Source organism: Haliotis rubra, unplaced genomic scaffold (assembly GCF_003918875.1).
Source record: "Haliotis rubra isolate DU_JTF1 unplaced genomic scaffold, ASM391887v1 Scf11, whole genome shotgun sequence".
Taxonomy (NCBI): Eukaryota; Metazoa; Mollusca; class Gastropoda; order Lepetellida; family Haliotidae; genus Haliotis; species Haliotis rubra.
Genome location: NW_025765003.1, coordinates 2305088 through 2317630, shown reverse-complemented (window position 1 = coordinate 2317630; position 12543 = coordinate 2305088). Strand labels below are relative to the sequence as shown.

The 12543-nt window shown below is 38.5% G+C and overlaps 1 long non-coding RNA gene across 1 annotated transcript; it reads left to right on the top strand.

Annotated features, from left to right (window-relative positions):
* Positions 1–1101: 1101 nt before the first annotated feature.
* LOC124284462 lies at positions 1102–5669 on the top strand. The gene is made up of 3 exons (XR_006900559.1): positions 1102–1284; positions 2855–2856; positions 5659–5669. It is a non-coding gene; the product is annotated as an uncharacterized LOC124284462 (long non-coding RNA).
* The last annotated feature ends 6874 nt before the right edge of the window (positions 5670–12543 follow it).

Sequence of the window (12543 nt, the reverse complement as noted above, 5' to 3'; positions counted from 1 at the left end):
GAACTGGCGATATATGGTCATGGCGATGGGTTCGAGAGACCACACGAGCTGCTGCGTTTTGAATTTTCTGCAATTTAGAAAGTGTTGAAGATGCCGTGTTGCAAAAGAGTGAGTTGCAATAGTCCAGCTTTGAGATTACAAGCGTTTGCATTAGGAGCTTTGTTGTCTCGGTGTCTAGGAAGTTGCGGATCTTGCCGATGTTGTAGATGTGAAAGAAACATGACTTGCAGAGGGACTTGACATATTCATCTAGGGACATGTTGGACTGGAAGATGATTCCCAGATTTCTGGCTGAGTTTGAGGTCTTCACATCCTCAGTTCCTATCTTGAGCGTGATTACAGGTGGCATCTTCTGCAGCTGTTGCCGTCAGCCTATGGCAAGGAACTCAGTCTTGCTGTCGTTCAACTTCAAATAGTTGACAGCCATCCATTCCCGGATATCCATTATGCAGCGTTCGATCTTATGAACTCCTTGTGAAACTTCTGATGGTTTGATGGAAATATACAACTGATTATCGTCAGCGTAGAGATGGAATTTTAGGGAATGACTTCTCACGATGTCTCCAATTGGTAAAATGTACAAGCTGAAGAGGAGGGGTCCCAGAACAGAACCCTGTGGCACTCCATAGCGAACCAATGATGGTATTGAGGTTACTTCTTAGGATGGAAACACTTTTTGCACATTCAATCTGTAACAGTATATTCCGGAATAAATGTATCAATAAGGAACAATACCTCTCGGGATCAATATCGTGTCTTGATAATATATGGTATATATATTCCAATGTTGACTATTGTTATTTGTTTTCATTCAATTTATGTGGATTATCAAAGATGCATTCCACGTGTGTGTTTTTATGCCGTCACATGCCAGATCTTGCCGTCAGTGATCACCGACGGTAAGCTGATTTTTGATTATATGCTATTGTTGTAGGCCCGAAATTCAGGTATTTTTCAGTGGGAGTTATCTGCCCTTACTCTCTGTATCTCACAAGGCGAGATGCAACACTGCCATGATAAACTGCGTGTAATTTAAAGATTGGCATTAAGACACTAATCTCGTGCAGTACGTGGTGTTAATACACTTACTCATATCAAAATTGAAAGAGAACATAGCCATACCATGTTTTAAGAAATCAATATTTGTTTCTATGCAGGTACACAGCACATTGTTGAAGGCTGTATGTTTCTTTGTGGATATGCGATGTATTATTTATGTCAGTTACGTTTTGATATTTTACCATGTTGTACCATTTAATCTATCACATGTTTGAGCCCATTATGGTAGTATGACTCTCCTTGATAGGTACATTAAATATGTGTAATTCTATTATAGAACGATAGTGCTGACGTGGCAGTGTTGATATCTGGCGTAGTATTGACATATGACACTGTGTTAATAAAAGAGTAATATTCCAGCTATATGGCGGCGGTCTGTAAATAATCAAGTCTGCACCAGACAATCCAGTGATCAACAGCATGAGCATCGATCTGCGCAATTCGGAACCGATGACATGTGTCAACCAAGTCAGCGAGCCTGACCACCCGATCCCGTTAATCGCCTCTTACGACAAGCATGGGTTACTGAAGATCAAGTGTTGACATATGAACCCGGACCTTCACGGGTTGTTAACAAAAGACATGGTGTCGACGTATATGTTGACTGTCTGACGTGTTGTCATCAAATTATAGAAAGTACCATTGACATATGACCTGTCCGTGCAGTGATTATAATTCTGTCATCACTGTCTGATGTGTTAGGTCATCAAATTACTAGCAGTGAAAACTACCAGTGGTGACATAATAAGTATGTTCCTCACTATAAGAGTTTCTGATGTTTGAGCAAAACTGAACTACCACTAACCAGAGTGATCTATGGAACTGCAGTGAGCATTGCATCAATTACTAGCAAAACTACCATAGACATGTAACCTGTCCGTGCAGTTATTGTTAGCAAAACTACCATTAACATATAAAAATGCTTGAGGAAATTATTATGATCATACTTGTGAAAATAGAATAGATTTGCTGCCAAACAATACCCAGTTGCAAGGTTGAAACTGAAAAAAAATTAAAGCTGATAGTTCCCCCAACCGACTTCACCCAATCCCACCCACACCCATTCGACCCAACCCCCTTCCCGGAATAACAAATGGCCAGTCTCTAAGACTGCCACCCCAACCCCCAACCTCCATCAGACTCCTTGTACTCCTTAACCTATAAGAGAGATCAAACCAGCATATAGGCAGGCTGCTAAGAGAGTCGACATCAGTACCAGTGATGACAGTTCGAGCAGAAATTCACTTTCAGACATTGTTGGTATTCATGGTCACTATTGTGTTTGGAGACACCAAGAGTGCAATACACATATATATTCCTGTGCTAGTCATATTCCTGGTCGATAGTCAGTCACGAATATAACCATTAATAATTAATTATCTTCCTCAGATAGTTTCGACTGGACAAACACAGCGACAGATACGTTTCCTAGAAGTAGAAAACCGATCTTCTGTTATCCATTATCGCCAGCATCAGTTTACGACATATTGCTACTTTTGATGTTTTGAACTACTCAAGAAAATGTGAGAAACCATATTGATTATTCAAAGAATTGTCAGAATGGTTTTGAGACATGTTGTCACTATTGAGATCTTTATGACGTGATAACAAAGATTGCCTGGTCTTGACAAGCAATAGTGAGTGAGTGAGTTTAGCTTTACGCCGCTTTAGCAATATTTCAGCAATATCACAACGGGGAGACACCAGAAATGAGCTTCATACATTGTACCCGTGTGGGTAATCAAACACGGACGAGCGAACGCTTAACCACAAGTCTTCCCACCGCCCCGACTAGACGTAAACACCAAACAGAACTGTTGTATTAAACACTGAATGCTGTATGCAAAGCTTATGTAACTGAAGCCTTTGTAAATACATTAATCTTGTGTATCTTTCGTTAATCAGATTCGAGCTAATATGTCCTTGGTTCAGACAACAAACACTGACTTTTTATTCCAATTGTGTGGGCTGTCGACAGGGCAGGGCATGCATACCTGTTTCTTTCTATTACATTCTTATTATGTGTTGGTGATTGATAGTGTTTGGAAAAGGGGTATATTTTTGATGGTTCTAAATTAGTGTACAGTCGTTTCACTCAACGCCAACGATTGACCAAAGGTCTAGAATCTGTATATGTGGTGTCATGGCGTCCTAATTGTGATAGGACACAACCGCTATAAGTGGTGTCCTATATCCCAAGTACCACTTCAACATGGAGGAGGTAGCATTGTGATGGACGACGTCCCTATGTGGATATTTAAATAATGTATTATGATGCATGGTCGACATGCGTGTTCTTTGTAGCTGTTATTTATTGGTACAGCGATGTCACTGATCATATGCACGCCTAATGATAGTGCAGACAATGTATTTTCCGTTTTGTGGAGTTGTTTTGTTTTTGTGAGCAGCAAACAAGCATTTGCATGCTTTGATGAAATGTGTTTTTAGAAATTCTGATTATTCTTCATTTCCTGTTGAGTCGTTTTTAAAAGAATGCTTATGACATTTTAGCTCATGGGAAATTTGGGAAAGATATATATATGATTATTTGCCCTACGTATAACTGACTGACGCTGTTGTTTGGCTTTTAATCAATTGAAAACTGAATAAGTGTGCTCAAAAGAAAATATCAACACACAGAGTTTAATATTTATTGGACCATTGGATAGTTTATTGGAACAGGGCAACTGCCTGGGGCGTCCGAGGCTTCCGAGTTATATACTACCATCATTTTGTTTTACTCGTAAAGCATTCACTATATGTTATGTCTATATATGTGGTTAACCCTAACGTTGGGGAACCTTATGCAAATGAATTACATGAGGACCATGCATCAAATTGCTGAAAAGCATGTGTAAATATCGTACACTGTGAACAGCTGCGTTTTGGTGTAAAGTTTTGGTTAAGAATTCGCCAATTTTCACTGAGTTTCATCATTTATTGGGCTCATGACAGTAGTCTTTTCAACGTTACGAATTTGTTTTACAATAAATCGGGTAATGTGTAAACAGTACCTTTAGACAGTATGGAATATTTTGCAAAATCTACTTTAGAACAGTTGACTGAAGTAAGTGGCTACATTTACACTAGTGAGTCTAAACTTGTGATGGGTAGTAGTAGCGACCCTCACCCGTGCAAGGATCCTCATACATATGTTCAGATCTCAGATCTCTTTGTCAGAGGCGTGTTTTCCTACTATTTCATTAATGAACTGCATTAATGAACTCATTGTTATTGTGTATACGTACGTGGAACATCACTAGTGCTGCAAGTCAAGGTTCGAGGATTTATATGAACACTTGTTGGATTTCAATGTGTACAGGTATGACTGATGTTGTGGAGATCATGCATTTTGAATGTTTGACATTGCGTGTTTTGGAATAGGTATTTCACTATTTTGAATTTAACTTTGTTGGAATAAAATTAATGTTAACTTTACTCTGTTTTTCTTTTCAAAGACTTTGTTCAAAATGGCTTCCATGAACGTGATCACTGACACTTCAGAGTGTCCAGCAACCTTGAACGCGGTGATACAACCGAACCAATGAATAAACCGATGTACAACTCTCATGTACGGTCTTACCCATTCATTTTGTCATTGTCTTAGTCCAGACCCAGTTATTTACAGACTGTCGCAATTTTTGGTTGAATATTTCAAATCTGAATGACGGTAGAACAGCAATATGGTGTATAATGTATAATATACATTTGGAAATTGAAATTAAGCAGCAACCATATTTTCTCAGATCCTGCAACTTTAATGAACTGGCGCATCACATGTGTGAAATATTTCCATTCCATTTGACCTTTATAGTGAAAACAAAGAGTTGACAAAGAAAATAGCCATGATTGCCATAACATAATCTGGTTTATTTGAAGATTGTACACATTTGGAAAATGACGTCATTCCTTCAAAACATATTCACTTTTCTTGAACAAGTTTATCTTGTCCACGGTACACGGAACTGAAGGATCCTTGCGCTGGTGAAGATATAGACTGTAGTGAACTGCTACAGATAAATGTACTATTTGAATTGTGTTGTAAAAGAGACTCAATATATGAGAGCAGACTTATTTCTTTACTTTTGAAGATATTTGTGGATATTTTCTTAGACTGAATCTGTTTGCAACCCAGCTAGTGTTGTGAGTTCGACACTAGAAAGATCCATTTGTGGTTGAATTGTAAATTGTGATTGATTCGAGTGTGAGAATGGACACATGTAACGAATCGTCGTGCTATTTTACTTTCATGGTAAAGTGGGCCCCGTTTCATAAACCGATGTCAGTCTGTCTGGTTAAACGTGGGGGTGATAAAGGAGTCGTAGCGCCCTGATGGAGCTTGGATAGTTGGAATGTTTTAACAATTAACGACCGAAACATTGCCATCTTTGATACATGCCAGTTGCAGGTAACGGTAGTTTAGAGGGATTTGTTCTTTCTGACAGCTTAATTGTCTGCTAAAGCAGGCCACGGGACTTGCAAGACGGCTACCAAATCAAAGTTATTTACAATCAAATCCCAACGGAGTCTGCTTAGAAACATGTTACGCTCTAATCGTCAATTGTATATCTCATGTGATACAGAAACCTTACTTCACAGTGTTTGGTATTAGATCAAGAAAGGAGTACTTCGCACTCTTGCAGCGAGCCGACGGATTTGCTGAAATCCAGCCGCAGATGTGAGTTGCACATAAGAAGATTGCTGTGCTAAGCATTCGAAATTGGTCATTTGGGAACGGGAATTTTACCCATCATCGCAATAAAGCGCCAGCTTCACTTAATACAGCTTCCTGTTTATCTAAAAAAATGCTTCATTCCGCTTCAATAGGACAGATGATTGAGGTGATAAAAAGCTGCGCGCGCATCATCATGCAACGGCTATTTAATTACGATATTCATGATGCAAGATCAAAAAGCATCGCTTCAACGATAGTCACGTCAAATACAGCAGTAGGTCGCGGGAAACAATAGCAATTGATTCCAGTAAGCTTCATTGTTAACCTAGGCTGTTCAATTTAGTCGTTTGATAGCCCCAAGTTATTACGCCCCATCAGCTGATGATGGAGTCAGGAGATAACTAATTTTCACGTCAATGCAGGGAATTTGGTGAGAAATGGAAACCCTCCTGCTTTTCCCTCCAAGTGCCATGTTAGATGAAAATAGTCGTTCAAGGATGCAGCGACAGATATATCAGGGAACGGATTCATGGCAGGGCGTATACTTAAAGTTCGGTTCTGAAGGAAGAGTTTAATTTGATGGATTTTAACATCCTTGTCGGAAGGATGGTGGGCGTCCTCGCCACACTTTAAACAGTTAGTTATTTTCACATTGTCTGTTTAGAGTTCTGTTATCTGTAACCCCGCTAAGGAAATGGAATAAACTGTGTTTCTTTTGGTTCTAATAACGCAACATCTTAACCAAATGACTGTTCTGTTTACGATCTGTTATCATATCAAACAGCGATGACAGCGAACCTTCAGAGTTGAGTGAACCCATGTCATGATGAGAAGCGTTTCACATTCGTCAAACACCTACCATTAAGCTGAAAGCACTGGAGATAATGGCGCTTGAGCGATGAGTTGGCAAACGTGAGTCCATCTCGTTTTGTTTGTACCAATTTCAAATCCCAAAGAGAGTTTACAAAAGAGAGAGGCAATATAATATCATGGATTTCTATTTCTTACATCATCATAATCTGACTTTAATTAGCAGATGCCCTGACGGTGGAACAGTGGCTGTCGTTACTCATTTTTGACAATGACTACTTGTGAATTCAATCCTTTCGACTTTTTTGGTTTCAAATGTGTTTAAAATTGGACTTGACACATCAAATTTGCCCAACAAATTCTTTTAATCATATCAAGAATTTCATGTGAAATATTGATATGGAATAGATATTGTTCAGCTCGGAGTTATATTTTACTGTCAGTTTTCTTTCCCAGAATCGAGATACACTGATGCACTATAGATTCCCCGAAGATTTAAACATGTTGCATTTATAAAACTTAAAGATTTAGTTATTCAATGAGATACGACATTGTTGCAACTACTAAATTAGTTACCGCAATTATCGCATTATTTTATAATTATACCGACGGAGGTAGTTTTGTGAGTATAACATGTAAATCAAAATTCACTTAATCCAATGAACAGGATGGTGTTTCCTCCAATGTGTGTTTTGGGAACGTGAGATTTATGTAGATATTCTATGTATACCCTTTACATGCTGGATAAGATCGATGTTTTTGTTGGTGATGAATGTTCTATGTCCTGAAAGTGAAACCGTAAGTCATTAAATAGATATGTCTTATCCGGAAATATGACACTCAACGCCTCGATGCCCTTTCCTGCATGAAGGAAAGAATACTTAAGCCAGACGTTTTCATGGGTTTACTGATTTTCTTTAGGAAAATCAGGACGTTAAGTTGAAAAGTATACAAATAATTCCAATTTTAAATCAATTTTAATTTGGCAAAATTTGCTTTGTTTTGAAAGTTCGTAAGATATATGTTCAACAGGCTTTATTTATTGTAATTTATTTGGCAGTTTCATTTGCTAAATTCGAAGAAAAAAAATGATCTTTTGTGGTAAGAAGAAAACAATATATCATATTTTCACCTGGAGGATCGATTCAGATGATATGGCCTCCCGTTCCTTCTTAGGATGGAAACACTTTTTACACATTCAATCTGTATCAGTATATTCCGGAAAAAATGTATCAATAAGGAACATTACCTCAAGGGATCAATATCGTGTCTTGATAATATGTATATTCCGATGTTGACTATTGTTATTTTATTTGTTTCATTCAATTTATGTCGATTATCAAAGATGCATTCCACGTGTGTGTTTTTATACTGTCACATGCCAGATCTTGCCGTCAGTGATCACCGACGGTAGGCTGATTTGTGATTATATGCCATTGTTGTAGGCCCGAAATTCAGGTATCTTTCAGTGCGAGTTATCTGCCCTTACTCTCTGTCTCCAACAAGGCGAGATGCAACACTGCCACGGATACTGCGTGTAATTTAAAGATTGGCATAACGACAGTAATCTTGTGGTGTTAATACACTTGCTCATATCAAAATTGAAGATTTAAGAAATCAATATTTGATTCTATGCAGGTACACAGCACATTGTTGAAGGCTGTATGTTTCTTTGTGGTTATGCGATGTATTATTTATGTCAGTTACGTTTTGATATTTTACCATATTGTACCATTTAATCTATCACATGTTTGCGCCCATTAGGGCAGTATGACTCTCCTTCATAGGTACATTAAATATGTGTAATTTAGAACAATAGTGTTGACGTGACAGTGTTGATATCTAGCCTAGTATTGACATATGACACAGTGTTAATAAAAGAGTGAGTGAGTTTAGTTTTACGCCGCACTCAGCAATATTCCAGCTATATGGCGGCGGTCTGTAAATATTCAAGTCTGGAACAGACAATCCAGTGATCAACAGCATGAGCATCGATCAGTGCAATTGGGAACAGATGACATGTGTCAACCAAGTCAGCGAGGCTGACCGTCCGATCCCGTTAGTCGCCTCTTACAAGCATGGGTTACAGAAGATCAATTCTAACCCGGACCTTCACGGGTTGTTAACAAAAGACATGGTGTCGACGTATATGTTGACCTGACGTGTTGACATGAAAGTGTTGACATATGACCTGTCCCTGCAGTGATTATAATTCTGTCATCACTGTCTGATGTGTTAGGTCATCAAATTACTAGTAAAACTATCATAGACATATAACCTGTCCGTGCAGAGATTATAATTCTGTCATCACTGTCTGATGTGTTAGGTCATCAAATTACTAGCAAAACTACAATGGACATATGACCGGTCAGTGCAGTGATTATAATTCTGTCATCACTGTCTGATGTGTTAGGTCATCAAATTACTAGCAAAACTACCAGTGGTAGTTAATAAGTATGTTCCTCACTATAAGAGTTTCTTTGAGATGAACTACCACTACCAAAGTGACTATGGAACTGAGCATTGGTTATTGTTCTAGAAAATGCTTGAGGAAAGTATTATGATCATACTTGTGAAAATAGAATAGATGTGCTGCCAAACAATACCCAGTTGCAAGGTTGAAACTGAAACAAAAATATTAAAGCTGATAGTTCCCCCAACCGACTTCACCCAACCCCACCCCCACCCAGTCGACCCAACCCCCTACCCAGAATACCAAATGGTAAAGCTCACTCAAATCCCCAATCCCACCTCCTTTGTACTGCCCAGAAGCTTACAACCTATAAGAGAGTTCCAATCAGCAAATGGACAGCCTGCTAAGAGAGTCGACATCAGTACCAGTGATGACAGTGCGAGTAGAAATTCATTAATAATCATTAATAATAAATTATCTTCCTCAGATAGTTTCGCCTAGACAAACACCGACAGCTACGTTTCCTAGAAGTAGAAAACCGATGTTCTGTTATCCGTTATTGCCAGCATCAATTTACGACATATTGCTACTTATAATATTTGGAGCTACTCAGGAAGATTTGAGAAATCATATTGATTATTCAAAGAATTGTCAGAATGGTTTTGAGACATAAGTGGTGTCAACGACTACTTCAACATGGAGGAGGTCGTTCCTATGGACGACGCCCCTATGTGGATATTTAAATAATGTATTCTGATGCATGGTCGACATGCGTGTTCTTTGTAGCTGTTATTTATTAGTACAGAGATGTCACTGATCATATGCACGCCTAATGATAGTGCAGACAATATATTTTACTTCCTGTGGAGTTGTGTTTTGTTTTTATGAGTAGCAAACAAGCATTTGCATGCTTTAATGAAATGTGTTTTTAGAAATTCTGATTATTCTTCATTTCCAGTTGAGTCGTTTTTAAAAGATCGCTTATGACATTTTAGCTCATGGGAAATTTGGGAAAGAAATATATCAGATAATTTACCCTACTGACGCTGTTGTTTGGCTTTTAATCAATTGGAATCTAAATATGTGTGCTTAAACAAAATATCAACACACAGAGTTTAATGTTTATTGGACCAGTAGATGGTTTATTGGAACATGCGAACACTGGCTGGGGTGGCCGAGACGTCCGAGTTATATGTTCAGAGTAGCGTCCCTTACCCCTGCAAGGATCCTCATGTATATGTTTGGATCTCAGATCTCTGTGTCAAGGCATATCCGCGCCCATGGTTTTCACCTAGTCTATTAACGAAATGCATCATTTTACGCAACCATCCAACACTAAATTGATACATGGGCATATGGCTGAAATAATGTTTAAATGGTATAAAACACAAATTACTCAGACGCTCACTGTTACGTGAGTATACGTCCGTGGAACATCACTAGTGCTGCAAGTCAAGGTTCAAGGCTTTATATGTACTCAATGTGTACAGGTATGACTGATGTTGTGGAGATCATGCATTTTGAATGTTTGACATTGCGTGTTTTGGAATAGATATTTCACTATTTTGAATTTAACTTTGTTGGAATAAAATGAATATTAACTTTCTTCTGCTTTTCTTTCCAAAGACCTTGTTCACAATGGCTTCCATGAACGTCATCACTGACAGTTCAGAGTGTCCAGCAAGCTTGAACGCTGTGACACAACCGACCCAGCGTTCAAACCCATATACAGCTCTTAAGTAGCGTCTTACCCATTCATTTTCTCCTTGGTGTCTCTGGTCCAGACCCAGTTATTTACAGACTATGGCGATTCTGCTTGAATATTGCAAATCTGAATGATGGTAGAACAGCAATAAAGTGTATTAACTGTCACATACATTTTGAAATTGAGATTAAGCAACACCTATATTTTCTCGAGTCATCAACTTTAATGACCTAGTATATCAAATGTGTCAAAGATTTCAATTTCAAAGGAATTTCATAGTGAAAACAAAGAGTTGTGGGGAAACATGACCATGATTACGATGACATAATCTGGTTTATTTGGTGTGTGTACACATTTGGAAAATGACGTCATGTCATGCAAAAACATGCACAAACTTACAAGTACACATCCTGTTCACGGAATTGAAGACCCTTGCTTTCCTTGCGCTGGTTAATAGATTGTAGTGAACTGCTACAGATAAATTTACCATTTCTAATTTCATAGTAAAGTGGGCCCCGTTTTATAAAGCGATGCCAGACTGTCTAGTTAAAGTAAGGGTAGCGCCCTGGATGCCCTGTGAAACGGAGCTCTGGTAGTTTGAATGAATTCACAATGAAATGTATTCACAATGAAACACCGAAACACTGCCATCTATGATACCTGCCAGTTGCAGGTAACGGTAGTTTAGGGTGTGTGGTCTTTTTGACAGCTTTAATGGGGAACATTCCTCAGTTATCTCCTTTTACTGCTTCACCAATAGATGGTGCCAATCACTACGGTCCTAAGTGTACTTACGGCATAATGATGGCGTTCAAAGTTTCTTGCACGGTGGATTTCAAATGCGCAGCAATATTACGATGCCTGAGACGTGCTGCCGTGCCTCGAGATGCTGCAATAGAGGTTCGACGTGTCCGAGAGGTCAAAACTTGCTGAAATGGTGGTTGACTATCATTCGAAGTAGCGACGAATGAAACAAAAGCATGACGAGGTAGCCGTCAGCTCTCGCTGGTCTCACTCTCAGTGTTGTGTGCCATTTCCACTTCTGACAGAGCGATTTCGTTACTGTAACTAATTATGGTAAGTACCACGTATTTTGTATCTTTTACAGATTGAAGAAAAGGTTGTTATTGTTATTCTTCTTGCCAAATTAAGTTAACGGGCATGCCAACCGAAATTACGAGCAGGGGTTTTGAATCGATTCAGGGAAAAAGAATGTGTTGCTTCTAGAGGGACACATGCTGTACAAAACTTTTCACGCGAAACATTAGGGGCCTCTCACTGTAGTAATCATCAAAACTTACAGTACACAATCTTTTCGCTTTACCTAACCTAATTGTTAACTATAAACTATAGACTAAACTATAGTGTTTGCTCATCCCAAAAATAGGCGGGGGTACTAAGGAACTCTTTCCAATTATATCTTAGCAAAGCATTCATCACTTGATATGGCCTGTTGATTTTACCTGCTTGTCTTCTCTCATACAGCACCTGGTCATGCATCTTAAATACAGTTGTCAGTTTGACACCTGAGTTATATTGAGTAATCTACTTAAAATCTAATGTATGTGATCATGATATTTTCACATATGCTTATATCTCCTGATGACAAGTAGGTTGAGTAGGCAAGTACATTGGAACAGACCCCAATTTATTATTTTCAATGTTTTAAGGTAACTGGCATTTCACAAGTAAATTTTCATGTGAACCTGTGGGTTAACTTTCATTTGCTTCTTGCTTTTAAAAAGCAAGTTAGCATCATTATATACATGTTTGCAAAGTTGTTTATTTCTGACAATAACACCTTTGCTCCCTTCATCATGTTCATTGTGGAATTAAAGTTTACCAAGAATGATAATACACAACTGACTTTTTCCCTTTACT